Here is a 4347-nt window from a genome sequence, read left to right as displayed (position 1 = left end):
GAAGGAGGGAGGGAGGGAAGGAAGGAAGGAAGGAGGGAAAGAGGGAAGGAGGGAAGGAAAGAAGGAAGGAAGGAAGGAGGGAAGGAAGGAAGGGAAGGAAGGAGGGAGGGAAGGAAGGAAGGAAGGAAGGAGGGAAGGAGGGAGGGAAGGAAGGAGGGAGGGAGGGAGGAAGGATTCTGAGGGCACGGCCTTTTATTTCTGCTGCGTAGAAAGAGAAGGGTTGAGAGGAGTTGGAGAGCGCTAAAGTAGGACCAGTCTCTAAAGCCTTTTTTAAAGAATAGAAGGAAGAATGGGGGAAGGAAAGAAGCTATTGTTTAATGGGTTAGAGTTTGGGAAATTAACTGGATACAGTCAGCAGGGAGAGGGCCAGGGATTATGCCAAGATAGGTGATGGATGGGCAAGAAATTTGAGCTTTGAAAGGGGATATATGATACTCCCTTGAGTATAGATGCTGAAGAAGCAGGAGGGTGAATTAAAAGGCCGTGTTGTAATAGATGGGTGATAACAGGCTTAGGCCTTTTAAAGCCTGTTGTGGGCTGGGGTGCTGGTGCTGGCCGGGGTACGAGTGCTTAGGTTTTCAGGGGATGATGTTGTAAGGGATGGGGAGGTGGTGTCCCGCACCCAAGGGTTAAGGTAGGGGGACATAAAGGGAGCTATTGAGGGAGGTGTGGGTTCGGGGAGGAGGGTAGCAGTGAGGTGTGGCCGTAGCCCAGGAATAGTTAAGGAGGCAGATAATTTTGCTAGGATATGTCAGCCTAACAGGAGAAATGGACAAGCAGGGATTAGGAAAGAGTATGGGAAGGAGTGCTGGCCTAATTGACACCAGACCTGGGGAGTTTTGAGAGGCTGGAGGCCTTGCCCTCAGTTCCCACAACAGTTATGGAGGCCAAGGATGAAAAGAAGGCAGCGTGGAGTGGGTGGCCTCCGTGTTGACTAAGAAGGGGGTGGACTTACCCTCCACTGTAAGAGTTACCCGAAGCTCAGTGTCCGTGATGGTCCAGGGGGCCTCCGAGATGTTCGGGCAGCGTCAGTCTTCAGTCACCAAGCCAAGGAGCAGCAGCGTGAGTCAGACAGTCCGACTTTCAGTGGGGACCCCACACAGATGGGGCAGGGCTTAGTAGGAATCCCTGGCCTCAGGCATTCCTTGGCCCCATGGCCAGCTTTCCGACACTTGAAGCAAGGTCCAAGAGGGGCGACCGGGCACTGCAGTCTGGGGACTTTGAAGTCTGTGAGCCGGGGGTGTGGCTGGGGTTTGTCTTTCAGAAGAGGCAGCATCTGTAGTTCTGAGATGCCCTGCCGCCGGGCGGCTTCTTCCCTATTATTGAACACCTTGAAGTTGAGGTTGATTAATTCCTGTTGTGGGGGTTGAGGGCCAGATTCTAATTTTTGTTGCTTTTTTAATGTCAGAGGCTAACTGGGTGATAAAATGCATATTAAGCGTTCTTCAGGGGTGAGAGTAGAAGTAAGGATGACATTTAAGTCACCCCAGGTGGGATTATAGGACTGGGTTAAGTATCAGAACTCTTGTATATATTTTGTAGGATCTGATGAAAAGGAGCCTAAGCTTTGGCCGATTTGGGAAAGGTTGGACGAAGAGAAAGTAACATGCACCCTGACTATGCCTTCAGCTCCAGCCACCCCTCGAAGAGCGGAATTGTTAGGCAGGGGCGGAGGAGTTATCCTCGGGACTTAGCTATAAGCTGGATTGGGTATGAGATGGGGAGGTAGCAGGAGGAGCATCAGGAGGTGGGTTGTGGGCAGAGGAAGAGGACGGAGGCCCTGTAAGGGGTGGCTAGGGCCTGGATTAATGTCTGGTTTGGACAGGTAGAGGGAGAAAGGCCGGAAGGAGGATTCTGGGTCACTGGCAGAGGCAGGAGGGGCAGACCTAAGGGAGAGAAGGAAAATTTGGGACAGGTTGCATTGAGAACAATGGAGTGTTTAAAAAATGCGTGGACATAGGTAATTTCAGATCACTTGCCCCTTTTACAACAAAAGTTGTCTAGATCCTGCAGGTTAGAAAAATCGAAGGTACCATTCTCTGGCCATTTAGAGCCATTGTCCGATTTATATTGTGGCCAAATTGTATTGCAGAAAAAAATAAGATGTTTAAGTTTTAGGTCAGGTGATAGCTGGAGGGGTCTGAAATTTTTCAGAACACAGGCTAAGGGAGAGGAGGGAGAAAGGAAGGGCGGGAGATTGCCCATAGTTTAAGAAGAGCAGTGGAGACAGGGAAAGTGAATGCACGATCAAGCAGCTTAGCAGGTGTCCCAGACTAAATCTTGGTCTGAACCTGGGGTGAATCAGTCAAAGGGGGCATCCCCCACGTTCATCCATCACCTATGAGTGCAAGCAAGTGACCAGAGCAGACATCTCTGCAATGATCAGTCACAGAGGGAAGACAATCTTCCTGGTTCCATGACCTATGTAGGATTTTTTCTAGTCATGAACCTCACGGAAAGTCCTGTCTTTCTTGTCTCCACTAAAAGGGAGAGGAAAATGAAACTGATAGGAGAAGCAGGCTGACAGGTAGCGAGAAGGGCTAAAGAAGAGAGTTGAGGCGAACCACTTACCTGATCTGAGGGTGGTGAGCAGATGCCTGGGCTGGCCTGATGAGCCTAGGTCATAAGTAGGTCTCTTCACAGAGGAAGAGCAGGGACAGGGGGCTGGTCTCCCCAAAGGAGTATCTCTTTCCCAGGTTTTGGGGACCAAATGTTAAAACGTGCACTCTGAATGAAGAGACCCCCCCCCACAAACAGGCTTTGTGTGAGCATCATGGCTGTTTATTCACCTGGGTGCGGGTGGGATGAGTCTGAAAAGAGAGTCAGTGGAGGGTGGAGGAATAGGAGTTGGTTTTACAGGTTTGGGGTAAGCAGTGGAAAGTTACAGAAGTTACAGTTTAGGGTGTTTTTTTGTAAGCTGGGAGGGGGTTGTAGGTTTGCAAGCTGGGAGGGGGTCATAGGGTCTGGAGTCACAGGTTGACCAAGGTTGGTTGCAAAGCCCAATGACCTTGTCAATTGAGGCTGGAATAAGAAACATTAGAAGAATGTCTAGAGTTAGTTAGGTGCCACAGCGGTTGATCATTTCTTCCAGGAACTCATCTGGGTGTACGTGCAGGTCACAGAGGTTACTATGCCAGTCATGGCAGGGTCAGTTGGCGTAAAAGACTTTATAGATATGTCATTCATTAGGCCAAGTTGATAATTATTTATATGAAAGAATATTATTCAATCCCTAACAGTTAATAGAAAAGAATATGTGTGTGGTTTACATTTTTAAATAAACAAACTTTATGTATCTCCAGATGCTCTAAGCTCTGATGCAGACAAAACAGAATATAAGTTGTCATTCCCACTTTCCCTTCCTTCCCTACATCCATGAATACTCACCGAGCTTCCTCCGTGGGCTGGGCCCTAAGGATACAAAACTGTGCATAGAATTTGTCTCTGCTGTCCAGCAGCCCATGTCCTAGCTGGGGAGAAGATAACATAACCTCTAAGTACTTGAGATAACTGCTCTAGCTGTGCGTAGGAGGCACTGAGGCAACATTCCTCAGGGTCTTCTGACATCTGCATGCAGTCAGGCACATCCCCAGGCCCTGCTTAGATAAAGAACTCTAGGGTTCCAGAACCACAGCTCTGTGTGAGCAGAGAAGGGGAATGAACCTGTCTTTCTCTTTGCAAATATAAGTGTATGTATTTCTAAATCATTTGGAAAACTTATTTTAAAAAGTTATTTAGAGTATTACACACCCATTCAACCAATAAACATTAAAAAGAAATCCAACCATACAAAACATTGGTGAGAATCTGGAGCAGTGGACCCCCTCACAGGCTGCTTATAGCAGTGTAAGTTGGTTCAACAATTTTGGAAAGCATTTTTGCCGATATCTATTATAGCTGAAGATATACATACACTATGACTCAGCAGCTGTACTCTTGAGACATTCTCACAGATGGGTACAAAGGCACATAAATAAGAACAGTTTTTGTGTTATTATGAAAAAATGGAAACAACCTAAGTGGCCATCAACAAGGTTCAGACTTGAAAAACTGGAATGGTGGGCCAGGTACAGAGGCTCACGCCTGTAATCCCAGGACTTTGGGAGGCCAAGGTGGGTGGATCAAGAGGTCAACAGTTCGAGAGCAGCCTGGCCAACATGGTGAAACCTCGTCTCTACTAAGAATACAAAAATTAGCCAGGCATGGTAGTGCATGCCTGTAATCCCAGCTACTTGGGAGGCTGAGGGAGGAGAATTGCTTGAACCCAGGAGACGGAGGTTGCAGTGAGCCAAGATCGCACCACTGCACTCCAGCCTGGGTGACAGAGCAAGACTTTGTCTCAAAAAA

The 4347-nt window shown here is 48.1% G+C and overlaps 2 long non-coding RNA genes across 2 annotated transcripts in view; both read right to left on the bottom strand.

The window, feature by feature from the left end:
* LOC119473261 overlaps window positions 1-3057 on the bottom strand; it is a 13951-nt gene extending 10894 nt beyond the window's left edge. The window contains exon 1 of the long non-coding RNA XR_005202461.1: window positions 2974-3057. This is a non-coding gene — a long non-coding RNA (uncharacterized LOC119473261). The remainder of the gene's footprint in view (window positions 1-2973) is intronic.
* LOC108313821 overlaps window positions 1-4347 on the bottom strand; it is a 188167-nt gene that overhangs the window by 115822 nt on the left and 67998 nt on the right. The gene's annotated exons all lie outside the window — the stretch shown is intronic.

Source organism: Cebus imitator, unplaced genomic scaffold (genome assembly GCF_001604975.1).
Source record: "Cebus imitator isolate Cc_AM_T3 unplaced genomic scaffold, Cebus_imitator-1.0 Scaffold143, whole genome shotgun sequence".
Classification (NCBI taxonomy): Eukaryota; Metazoa; Chordata; class Mammalia; order Primates; family Cebidae; genus Cebus; species Cebus imitator.
This window is presented reverse-complemented; position numbering and strand designations above follow the sequence as displayed.